The sequence below is a fragment of the Megascapheus bottae genome, chromosome 13 (genome assembly GCF_031878675.1).
Source record: "Megascapheus bottae isolate mThoBot1 chromosome 13, mThoBot2.hap1, whole genome shotgun sequence".
Lineage (NCBI taxonomy): Eukaryota > Metazoa > Chordata > Mammalia > Rodentia > Geomyidae > Megascapheus > Megascapheus bottae.
Window position 1 is genome coordinate 30,775,931 of NC_143521.1, and position 13,151 is coordinate 30,789,081.

Here is a 13,151-nt window from a genome sequence, read left to right on the forward strand (position 1 = left end):
TCAAACTCCTCTCCACAAGTCAACTTCTCTAGTCCCAGAGATTCTACTCTCAAACAACTCATTTTCCCACTTGCTTCTCATTATAAGTTGCCATTTTTCCATTGGTCTTAATGTCCTTCTTCTTGAACTTACATGATTTTTCTTGTACCCTAAGACCACCTTAAAAATCAGGTACCCTGACTTCCTGTTGTTCCCTTGACTGGCTTATTATTATTTTTTAAATTATGATTATTACTTTATTAATGAACCTTGAAGATACACAAAGATATTTTCCTTTTCTAAACAGAAGACACTTGAAAACCTGAGAAAGTTCACCCACTTATGTTCTGGCCAGTAGAGAAAGAACTTGAGGGAGGCAGGCCCCAGAATTGAGAGCCAAGAGCAGCTATTGCTATCAGTCCCCCTGTTTGTCCTGCCACTATCCCCTTGGACTTGCCCCAGGCCTCAAAAATATTCAGCAGAAAACAATAGAAAAGCTAACTCTCTTTTTACAGGTTAGATATATACTTAGAAAAAAAAAGATTGCTTTCAAACAAAGAAATTGTATACAAATAGTTCTCCAAACAGAACTGCAGATTTCCAAGGCTGGTTTATTTTGCTCACATCCATGGAAATTATTTTGTTAGATGAACAATTTTCTAAACACTAATGTATTTTCCATGCTTTCCCATCACAGTAAAGGCCGAGGATCTTAAAATAACAACGACTGAGCTCTAAGCTGAAACTTGAACATTGCAAAGCATGTAAGTCCTCAGGCTATATCTGATAGGGAGCTAATTAAACAACTGGCTTTCCCTTCTTAGGAAAAATGAATTCTTCCTACCTGCTTCTCACTGCAGTAATGGGGAAGAAAGCAAGACAAAGAGAAGAGGAAATTCTACTGCTCATGATGTGTTTCCAGAGGCAATCTTTCTCTTTTTCCTTTTACAATAGGGCACTGGGCATTTGCTGTATAACATTTCAAGTATCATTTTTAAGAAAGCTTCCTTTTTCTAAAACACTGCCAAATCTATAAATGATAAGAAAAGTAAAATAATAATATAAATACTAAAAACAATAAAGCAGCCATATAGTCTCACAGTTTCCTCAATTATTGTCATCTTTTATTAGTATGACACTTTTGTTTTTACAATTAACGAGCCCAAACTGATATACAATTAACTGAAGTCCATACTTTGCTCACATTTCCTTATTTTCCCATAATATCCTCTTTTATGCCCATGACTTCCATCTAGCCTCCATACTACATTTAGTAGATTATTACTTTGGGCTTCTCCTCATGGTGACAATGTCTCAGAGTTTCCTTATCTTATATGACCTTGAAAGCTGTGAGTGGTATTGTTCAACTATGTTGTGGAATGTCTTCCAATTGGAATTTGAGATTTTTCTCATAATTAGGCTAGAGCTACACATTCAGGGAGAAAGATCATGGAGGAAAAAATGTCATCTTCATAATGTCTCGTTGTTGCAAATCCCCTTTCTCTGTTTTTGAAAGATGAGTGTGAACATGTAGGAGGAGTGAATGTGCACAGATGAACAGGTTGCAAGGGAATAAACTCAAGTGTTACCTGAAGCTATCTCAAAATAGTGACGCTACTAGATTACTGTACTTTCTACTTTTTGCTTATCTGTGTTCTTTTCATGTTCTGCAATAAGTATACACTTTTAAATTAGAAAAAGTAGTGTCTGTTCTTAGATCTGTCTACACCTGTCTCAAGAATTTAGCTTCTTAATTGAAAGGACCTCCAGGATATTGAAACAAAAGCCATATAACGAATGATTGTTGTCCTTAATGTACTATGTTGTCTCTCATCTCCTTTGCTGTCCCTTGGTTATCTCATATTGTTATAGTATCTCACTTTGTTATCTGATATATTGAATTTATTTGTATTTGGTTATTTGAAATTTGATAGGGAAGGGGGGAAACCAAGACGGGTGTGGGGTGGGGGGGGGAGGGAAATGGGTACCAAGACATGTGAAAGGGTATCAATGTATGTGAATTAATGCACCTTCTATCTGGCAAATAACATGTAACCCTTTTACTAATTACAATAAAAAATGCAAAAAAAAGAAAAAAGAATTTAGCTTCTGTAAATGCCTAAGTTCTTTGCAAGATTAGTTCAAATAATAATATTTATAATAGTAATGAGGAAGTATTACAGGTCACTCTTATGTCAAGGACTGGATCTTCTGAGCATCTACAGTAAATGTATCTATGCCTCTGCCCACCAAAGCTGCTTCTTGGTCAATCTACACATCTAAGAGAAAGCCAGAGAAGAAAGGATGGAATGGAAGGTGAACAAGGAGGAAAACAGACTTTATACTAAATTGTTTCTACTTCAAAGAAAAGCCTTGAACTTAGTGGCTCCAGACCATGGGTGTCTCATCTTTACCTTTCTCTGTTGGCTTATCTATGCCTCTCCTTTCCTCCCTGCTTTTCTCATTGATGAATTGATTTGTTCTCTCAACTAATATATATTAAATTATATAGTATATTATAATATACTAATATATAATGTATATATACATATATCTATTATTCCATGGTGATAAATATCACAAAAAATAGTGCAGCAGGGTAAATAAAATGAGCTGGAGTGGAGAAATGGGGATTTGCCATTATATTTAAAGGAAAGAAAACTTTCCTTCTTCTCTTTGAGGATTGAATAAGTGAATGTGACATAAACTGACAGAGGCAGATTAACAGCTACAAATATTTGCACATGGGTTCATCTTAGAGGAAAAGAAGAGTGAATATTCTGTACCCACTGAACTCCACAGTCTTGAACTCCCTTAATGAAAGAAAGGGTAATAAAGACAGAGGCAACCAAAAGTAGAATAAATGATTTGAGAGCAGAATGAATGAATATCAAAAGAGTAAGTGACAGCCACTGACAAAGCAGTTCTGGCATGGTGATGACTTCCAGCAACACCCCCCCCCACCACCACCATGTATTTAATCCTCCTGGTTGATCAGGTGTCTGGGGGAAACGTATTTATGATCACTGAGTCCCTGTTGGACAATCTATGTTCAAGCAGATAGAGAAAGCTTGGAAGAAGCTCCTCTGCATTTGCCCTTCTCAACATGTTCCCAGTGTGATGTCCAAAGTCTGTTAACATTAGTAATGTTTTCTGAATTCATTTTCTGTTTAAGAGAGAGTAGTGGGGAGGTCCTCTCGGGTGGAAAGACTGCTGGAGAGAGATTCAAGTTCCCTGCAGTGGAAGGGCTGAGCACAAAGATTCCAAGGCAGGCCCCAGGTCCCAGGAGCAAGCAGGGTGGGGGATGGGAAATGGGGCAGTGTGGGGTAATTGGTGCGAGGCACCTCAGATCTGAATCGTACAGGCTTCACCTCGAAATAAGTATACACTTGGTAAGAGGTTCTGAATGAGGTTTTTAAAACATCTCTTTGGCTTCTGTTCAGAGATGTGATGGGTGTGGAAAGCTAGAGGTGAGTTGGGAGCAGGGAAGCTGCCGACACTTGATGTAAAGCAATATCCAAGATGGCAGTGGTAGAGGTGGAAAGACATAATGTGAAAAGGAGACAGTTATGCTAATTAACAAGACAGGAAATATGAGAGTTCCACGTTTCATACATATGAAACTATTACATACACTTAAAAATAGATTGCTTTACCCAATTGCCAACCTTTAGATTGGCTGCAGTTTGACAAACTTGCACATCTCTTTAAAGAGACAACAGAAAAGAAGATTTTTATTTATTTTCTTTCTGACAGTTCTATCTCTCTCTTTCCAATACCATCCACTCTAACCTATTTTTGGCTTTAAGCATGTTATTTCCTTGCTAAAGTCATGGTGATGTTTTATGTTTACATTTCTTATTTATCAAGAGGTATTGACTTCCAGATCACATTTCTTACTGTTTTGCTCAACACTTCTAGAACATATTCCTGTTGCTGTTTGTACATCTAGCTTGAAGCCTTTCTTGGCCCTGTAATAGGCTACGATAGCTGTCACTCCACTGACACATATCCAGGTTGCCTACAAATTCCTGATAACACATCGTTTCTAGAATATTCATATGCAAATAGTGATGTAGACTCCTTTGTGACTGTCACTGGGATGGGAGTTCCTCATATTTTGATCAGTAAGCCCAATCAGTTTCAGATATCATTTTTGTCTATAGTCTTTAATTTTTTTAATTAAATATGACCTAAAACTTTTATTTTTGGACTAGGGCATGGCTCAAGAAGTAAAACATTTGCCTAACAAATGCAAGTCAGTATTGCCCAGAAAGAAAGAAAACCTTTTATATTAAATGTAACCAAATGATCTGTGTCTTTTAAAAATAGTTGAAGTCTATAGAGTTCAGAGGACTCTTAAGTAACATAAGCATAAGTTAGTAATAGGGAAGAAGAAGGAGAAGAAGAAGGAGAAGAAGAAGAAGAAGAAGAAGAAGAAGAAGAAGAAGAAGAAGAAGAAGAAGAAGAAGAAGAAGAAGAAGAAGAAGAAGAAGAAGAGGAGGAAGAAGAGGAAGAGGAGAAAGAGGAAGAAGCAGCAACAGGAACAGCTGGCGCTGGTGGCTCACACCTATAGCCTAGCTACTCAGAAGGCTGAGATCTGAGGATTATGATTTAAAACAGGCCCAAGTAGGAAAGTCCTTGAGACTGTTTGCTCCAATGAACTACTCAGGAAAAAATAAGATAAAAGCTGGAAGTGGCACTGTGACTCAAATGGTAGAAAACTAGCCTTGAGGACAAAGAGGCTCAGGGACAGTGCCCAGACCCTGAGTTCAAGTCTCAGGACCAGCAAAAATCAATCCATCTGTTAACATTGGCAGCTTTCATTTCTGTTGAAAGTGACATCAGTGTGCAAAATACATGAGTTTCATTCACTGATGGAGAGTGTTGCACCCAACCATCTCCCCACCTACACTTTGTCCTTTAAGGGTCCGTGTGCTTCATTTTTTTGAGCATCTGAGAGAACTCCTGCATGCAGTAGTTCTGGCCCAGCGAAGGCCTCTTAAAATTGCAGTCTCACAATGTGCTTCACTGTTGCTTATCTCTCCTTCTGCCTAACATCATAGAAATACAATAATACCCACTTTTACCTAATTAATCAATGACAGGCATTTTCCTTTTGTTTATAAATAGGAATTCTTTGGGGTTTTGCTGTTACTTGGCTTTTGTTTTTGTTTTGTTTTCACTTTGTTTCTGAAGTAGTTCTCAGTATGCAGCCCAGGATGGCATTAAACTCATAATCCTCCTGCCTCAACCTTCTGAGTCAGAAGCCATCTTGCTTCACTTACAAAAAAGAAAGTTCTTCACTTACAAAAAAGAAGTTCTTTTAAGTCTTGTACTTACTCTGTTTAGACAACCCCATGAAGTGACACGCCTATTATTTCCATTTTACTGTGCTCACAATCTGTGGGGGGAGGGGAGCACGTGACCCAAACTGGACCATTCTGAGTCCTTCATGAGCCTTTCTGGGTGGACTCTAGGAAATGATCTATTTCTGCAGATAAGTGTAAGATGTTGTATAAGAGTCCTAGACTACCAGGGGCCAGTCCACTGTCCACGTGAAGGAATCTGAGAAAAGCGAGACATTGGTTCCTCATGAAATCATTTGAGTCCCTGGATCCAGTCACAACAGAAACTAGAGTCAACAAGTTTTGTAGGCCTTACTCCCACCTAGTTCTGAGTTGATTGTCCTTTGCAGATATTCAAAAACAGCTCTTATTACCCTGGAAAACTGACATATACGCCTGTTAAATTCCGGGTTGCTAGTGATCTTGAAATAGCCTTCCTTTTATGAGAGAAACAGAAGTCAGGCCTAAATTCCCAAACTCCACATTGGCAAAGCTGCAGGCATGTGACACAGGTCCTGGCAGTCCTGTGACTGCATGAGGACTCCGTACATGCCTGTACTGTGGGGAACAGCCTCTGTCCACCTTCCAGGTGTGGCAGGGATGAAAAATGTTTTCCGCTCAGAAGTAGCCTGAGTGTTGGAGCAGTGGAAGCCACAGTAAGGTCAAGTTCCCGTCACTTCCTCTTTGACAGTAGCAACAGCAAAGCAGTGGCCTTGTCAGGCCAGGACTGCAATGGGATGTGAGGCTCACAAACATGTCGCCTGGACCTTTGCCTCAGATTTTTCAACAACTGGGGAACAATTCTAATGAGAACAGTTCTTTAAAAAAATAAATGAACACTTTTTGAGCTAGGCTGTCTTATGTCGTACAGCTTAGCCTTGAATCCACAGCCCTCCTGCTTCAGCCTCCCGTGTGCTGGCTAACAAGTCCTTTCATAAATCATGTCTGATTAAACCAGGCAGAATAGCATCTGTTACTTGCAACTAAGAACCCTGGGTAATAGTCTCTGACACAAACAGGTGTTCCAGAACAGGAACCAGGCCTTCCATTTGTTATCTTAACCAGGCTGTGGCTACAATACCTGACACGTCTCAGGGATGATAAGGCAGAGATAGAATGCAACAAAGAACTTATCACTATTCTGCTCACTGTGTAGCAAAGGGAGAAAAAATAAGATCACACACATTCCCATTACCAGAGATAATGATTGTCCAACCTTTACTGACCTCACTTTCAGATTTTCTTTCTTGTAAATATATAGATTGACATACAGATATTTTTCTATCGTCTGATCATCTAGAGAGTGAGTAAAATGTGTTTACCAAGCATATGTTGTTGCTAGAATCAACAACATATACAGGCTTCTGCCTGTCATCCTAGCTACTCAGGAGGCTGAGATCTAAGAACCACAGTTTGAACCCAGCCTGGGAAGGAAAATCTATGACCCTCATATCTCCAACAAACTATTCAGAAAAAGCCCGAAGTAGTGCTGTGGCTCAAGTGGTAGAGAGCTAGCCTTGAGAAAGCCCAAAGAAAGTACCCAGGCCCTGAGTTCAAGCCCCAGGACCGGCAAAAAAAAAAAGAACAAACTGGGCATAGTGGTTCATACTTGTAATCCCAGCTATGCAGGAGGCAGAGGTAGGAGGATCACAGTCTGAGGCCAGCACCTGACAAAAGTATGAGACCTTATCTGATTGAACTGAGAGGGCTCTGGCCCTCAAGTAGTAGCATGTCTGCGTAGCCAGCACCTGGCCCTGCATTTAAACCCCAGAACTGGGGGCTGGGGGGAAGACAACAAGGTTAAAATCAGTATGTCATAAGCATTAGTTCATATCAACACACTTTTCTTCCATCATTCTTACTGGCTAATGGCTGAATTCACTTGTTTATATGAACCATAATAGACCAGTCTCTCTCTCTCTCTCTCTCTCTCTCTCTCTCTCTCTCTCTCTCTCTCTCTCTCTCTCTCTCTCTCTCTCTCTCTCTCTTCTCTCTCTCTCTCTCTCTCTCTCTCTCTCTCTCTCCTCTTCCCCCCTCCTTCCTCCTCCCCCCTCTTTCTCTTTTTGTTTGGGGGGGGGGGGTTGTGGGGCTTGAACTCGGCCTGGGCACTGTCCCTGAGCTCTTCAGCTCAAAGCTACCACCCTACCCTTGAGCCAAGCCCCATTTCCTGTTTTCTAGAGGTTAATTGGATATAAGAGTCTCAGGTCCTTTTGGGCCTGAACTGGCTTTAAACCTTGATCCTCAGATCTCAGCCTCCTGATTAGCTTGGATTATAGGTGTGAGCACCTGGCTTCTCCCCATACATATATATACATATATACATACATATATATGCATTTCATAATGTACTACATTATCATTGATGCAGCTATGCATATTAATGCAATGTGGGCTGATATATGTTTTTAAAGCAAGCTCTCTGAACTTACATTTCTACTCCCTTAACTGGAATCTTCCTTCTCTTCTTTTCTCTCTTTCTCTTTTTTTTTTTTTTTTTTGCCAGTCCTGGGCTTGGGTTCAGTGCCTGAGCACAGTCCTTGGACTTTCTCAAGGCTTAGCACTCTACCACTTGAGCCTCAGCACCACTTCCAGCTTTTTTCAATGTATGTAGTACCAAGGAATCGAACCCAGGTCTTTGTGCATGCTAGGCAAGCACTCTACCACTAGGCCAAACTCCTGGCCCTCTCTTTCTCTTTTGTAAGCAGGAATTTGCTTCATTCCTATCCCTATTCCTATACTTTATACTCTAAACCTCTTGAAGCAAGATAATGAAAGTTACACATGCCAAATTACCCACACTCAATGTGAACGATTTGTAGAGGATTTGTTGGTTTATTCTCAAACAAATATGTATTTGTTCACTTAGTTATCCTGCTGGATTTGTAAAAACAAAACCTATAACTTGGGAGCAAGTGGCTCCAGCCTGTAATTCTAGCTCTTTGGGAGACTGAGATTGAGAGGATCGTAGTTTGAGGCCAGCATGAACAGAAGACTTGGATGCAGTTATGTGTTTGTCAGCTAAGATGGGAAGCCTAACATTAGCAGGCTAGGCCTTAGAACACACCCAAGCAAGAAATGAGACAATATCTAAAAAGTCACCAGCTAAAATAAAGCTAGTGCTGGAGACGTGACTCAGAAGGAAGAATGTCTTCCAAATGCCAGACCTGAGTTCAAACTCCACTAATACACACACACACACACACACACACACACACACACACACACACACACGCTTGTCCATGATGTTTCTGGACATCAGTCAAGAAGTATTTTGAGGTGTTTCAAAACTATCTTTAGACATACTCCAGGAAATTAGGAATAAAAATCCATGTACTGTCAGAAAAGCTTAAACTGATAAAGTTCACAGACAGAAGCAGGACTGTCTATTGACTCCTGAGAACTGGGTTTGATAAGTAAAACCTGTCTGCTTCCCTGCTTTGTGGCTAGCAGGAGGCCCCACGGGGTAGTGGAGACTTCCCTTGAGGATAAGTGGAAATAAACAGGGCCCCTCGTGATTATCTAGCTAAAGCACCTACCTCCCGTTTGGGGTTACTTTGTGGTGAATTCTCTTTGTCTAAGAGCTAGCTTTTCTGGTTCCTCCCTGGAAACACATCATCTTCTCAAAGATGTATGAGTATAAATAATAGAATAATTGTAAAAATGAACCCATGTGCTCCTCTGTAGTCCAGTGGTTACCATGGCAACAAGAGATACCCCAGTGTGGATTCCCTGTGAGCCAGTCACTTGGCCCCTGACCAGATTGTGGCATTTTTAAAGCAAGGGCTGTTACTGCACCCACCCTGTGAGCCCCTCTCGTTGCAGAGTTAGAGGACCCTCCAACCAGCCAGAGAACTAGGAGCCACCTTCTAAATCAGCTCCATATCTCTCTGTAATCCCTCTTGAATTACACACTCAATAACTTTCCTAATGGAGTCAGCAGAGAAGTGAGGCATACCAGCCCTGAGTGTTCATTAAAAATATTAGTACTAATGAACTAAAATAATTTATCTGAAACATGCACTTGAAAGTACTCTTCATTTTGTTTCCAGCATAGTGAATCCTTTTTCTTTCAGTGGGGCAGGATATTCTGCCTCAATCTGTAACTTATTTGGGCTGCTTTCCTGTTGTGTTATTTTGCATTCTTTTGTTCTCCCACTCCTCTTTGTCCTTCTCTGTCATGATGGTTACTAGACTTTGGTCTGTACGTTTGTACTTACTGGCCAGAGTGTATGTAAGAAATCATTGTATCTGGAGTCATCACTGTGTCTGGATTCATCACTGAGTCTGGATTCATCAGAGGAGTCTGGGAAATCCAACAGAGGCAAAACCCTGAGGAAGGCCAACACTACATGTTTCTCCCTTTTTGAGTACTACAGAGGAAGAGCGACGAATACTAGGACTTCACAGTCTCTAAACCAACTTGGAGCTCTCCTTATATCCCATTCCATCCCACCCCACCTCACCTCGTTCTATCGCCTCCCATCACACACCATCCATCTTATGACTTGTAACAGCATACCATTCCATTTTGTACTTCCCCACTTCATCCCATCCCACTGGACCAAATTCTTCATGCATGTCAGATGCTTACCTGATTCCAAAACAGAAATGTGCTGGCTTCTTGCACTATCCATTTGCTGGGCACTGTCCTTGAACTTTCTCAAGGCTGGTACTCTATCACTTGTGCCACAGCGCCACGTCTGGCTTTTTCTATGTATGCGGTACCAAGCATTTGAACCCAGGGCTCTGTGCATGCTAGGCAAACACTCTACCACTAGGCTCTCCCCATCCTTTTGAGGATTCTGGACCTCTTTGAATCTGACAAAAGCTGAACACTATGCATGCTTGTTCACACACACACACATACGCACACACACACACAACACACACACACACTTTTGCACAGTAAATTTTTGGATTATTTGGAATTTCATTGAAGGTTGGAGTAAGAACTGCAGAGCAAAATGTATTAGGACAAAGGCAAACCCTTAGGCTCTGTCATCCAGTATTCTACCCTTACCTAATCTCATCAGGATTGCCAACAAGATACTTCTTTTTATCACCATGTATTCAATATCTGGCTACATACACTGAAATAGCAAACAAATAAAACAAATAAAAAGAGCATTTTGTAAGGGAGGAGGGGAGATAAAGAATTAAATAGGCAAATGTAATTTAACAAGACAGTAAAAGAGAATGTGTAAAAAAGGTAAGTTCTTGGTGTCTGTATCTGTCTGCCTGCCTGTCTGTCGCGCGTGCCCACACACGTACACACGCACGTGCCCGCACATACACACACACACACACACACACACACACACACACACACACACACTTCATAGGAAGGAGGATAAAGAAAGAGGGCTAGAATTAGTCATGAGGGCTAGAATTAGTCATGGAAGACTGCATAGAAGAAGCACCGCTCACATGAAAATCTAACTTTCAAACACAATGGGGACCTGGAAACTTTCAAAGAAAGTTAACGCGCTGGAGGTTAACAGCGTGATGATTGAACTGTCTTCTTTATTAGTGCTCCAATCCAATCCTTCCCACATCCGGAACCAGGAAGGAAAATGAATGAACAGTTTATAGGAAACGAGGCACTTTTCATTTGCCTAAAAGTGGTGTGGCTCTGCATAGTCTCTCAGTTTTAAAATAGTCATGGAAAACCAACAGTGCCAAGAAACCATTTCCTTGCCAACCGGGGCAGGGTTACTGAAGTCAGAACTGCTCTGTTATGGGAAGAGTTTGGGGAAGTATTTCTTAGGCAGAGAAAAAAATAACAAAAGGGGTTTTTCTACTTAAAATATTTATATGAACAGGAATACTGTGCTATATCAATCAACTGCTGTACTAGACTACAAATCAGAGCAGCCAAACTGTGGAAGATCAAGTTCATAAGCGGCTGTTGGGTATCCATATGCAATGGTACCAAGAACAAGGGTATGGAATATAAAGTATGTGCCATTGGCTTTCCAACACAACTGGAAAGGATACGTACCTTAGATAGCATGGTCTGGTTACTCTCATTAAAAAAAAAGAAAGAAAGAAAGATTTGTAATATAACTGCCTGACCTGACCTGGTGATTTAGACAAATTTAATTACAGCTGTAAAAAAGAAATAATCGTATTTGGAAGCCTCCCTCTAAGCTTGCACATCTAAAGTTCAGAAAACGGCATTTAAGCAACATCAGGCTTTCACAGAAATGAATCAAGAGTACACCCAATCTGAAGTCCTCTGAGGTAACAACTTACTTCCAAATTGGGAAGTATTAAGAGTGGGAGCACACTTAATAGCTATGGAAATAACCTAGGGCATGAAAGCAAAGGGGGAAAGCAAACAATTCTGCTAGAATCTGATTCATTTTATCTGTTTAACCTGATTTGTAAATCAGTGTCATTATGCCAGGCAAGATTCTATAAGATTGGGAAGGAAATTACTCAGTGTTGAGTGAATACATCTATATATTTTTGCATTTTATTTTATTATTGGGGATTTTTGCTGCTTGTTTGGAAAAAACAGTAGGCAATTGTTGGAAAACCATTCTGGTGGGATTACACAAAGTTTCCATTCTTCCTGTTTTTCAGACTCATGAAAACACCCAACACCACATTCAGGATCCTTCTGTAATCTTGTTCTAGCACACTAGCTGGTGCTACTTTTCCATCCCTGAAGTTCCTTTTCAGTCTAAAACACGGGAGGAGCGCGATCACTGCCTTTTCTCTCCTCCTCCTCCTTCCTCTCTTCCTCCTAAGCTAGCATTCTCCCACTGACCGACAGCCCAACCCATGCTACTTTTAAAGCCAGTTATCACCTTCATCTCCATCCCTTGCTTCTACTTATAATCACCTCCTTCTGACTCAAGGGTGTAATCAAAATTTTTTATTCTTGACCCTTTCCCCTCCTTCTTCTATACTTCTTTAGTTTAAGCTTAGCCATGGTATGATTTTTGATCATTGACTTCTCTCCCTTGTGCTTTACTAGGTAGATATTTTACAACTTGAGCCATTCCTAGAAGCCATTTTGCTTAGTTATTTTGAGGGCAGACCTCAAGCTGATTCCTTGACTGGCCTGAACAGTGATTCCCACAGAAATGGGATGACGGGTGTACACCCCCATGCCCAGCTTATTTTATTTTATGTTTTTAAAGCTGAGGTCTCATGATCTCTGTCTGCTGACTAACTAGACTTACAGGCTTGTATCACTGCACTTGGCTTTAACCATCTCTTCAAAGCCCACATTTTCTGACACTACTCTGACTAGATTTTTCTCCTAAACACTGGCGAAATCACCGGTATTACATCTGAGACATTCTTACATAAATGACCCTAGGCTGTTTAAATTCAGAGCATCTAAAATAGAATCTTTATCTTCATCCCCAAACATTCTGTTCTTCCTGTATTTCCTTCCTTGGCCACCATCATTAACTCACTCATCCATTTGTGTTCAGGCTTCACATTTCATGTAGCCGCCATTCTCAAAGAATGACTCAAGTTATATGAGGGATAAGACTTAGGACTGAACCCAGCTTTGTCTCCACTGTCAAATACCTAGTGGAAGTTACTTTCACCTCTGTTTTGTCTTACAACAGGTCTTTGGCTATTTCTTATTGTCTGTCCCTTCTCACTTCAGTCCATCTTCTACCTTAGGACTAGAGTGATATTTCCAAGCTAGGCCCTGGTAGTTATGCCTGTTATCTAACCAACAGCAGGAGATGGGAGGAGGGGGCTGGGATGAGGAAGAGCTTAGTCCCATGCCAGCTTTAACAAAACTACGACTACTATCCTATCATAGGCAGATCACAGTCCAGATGTGGCCCGAGG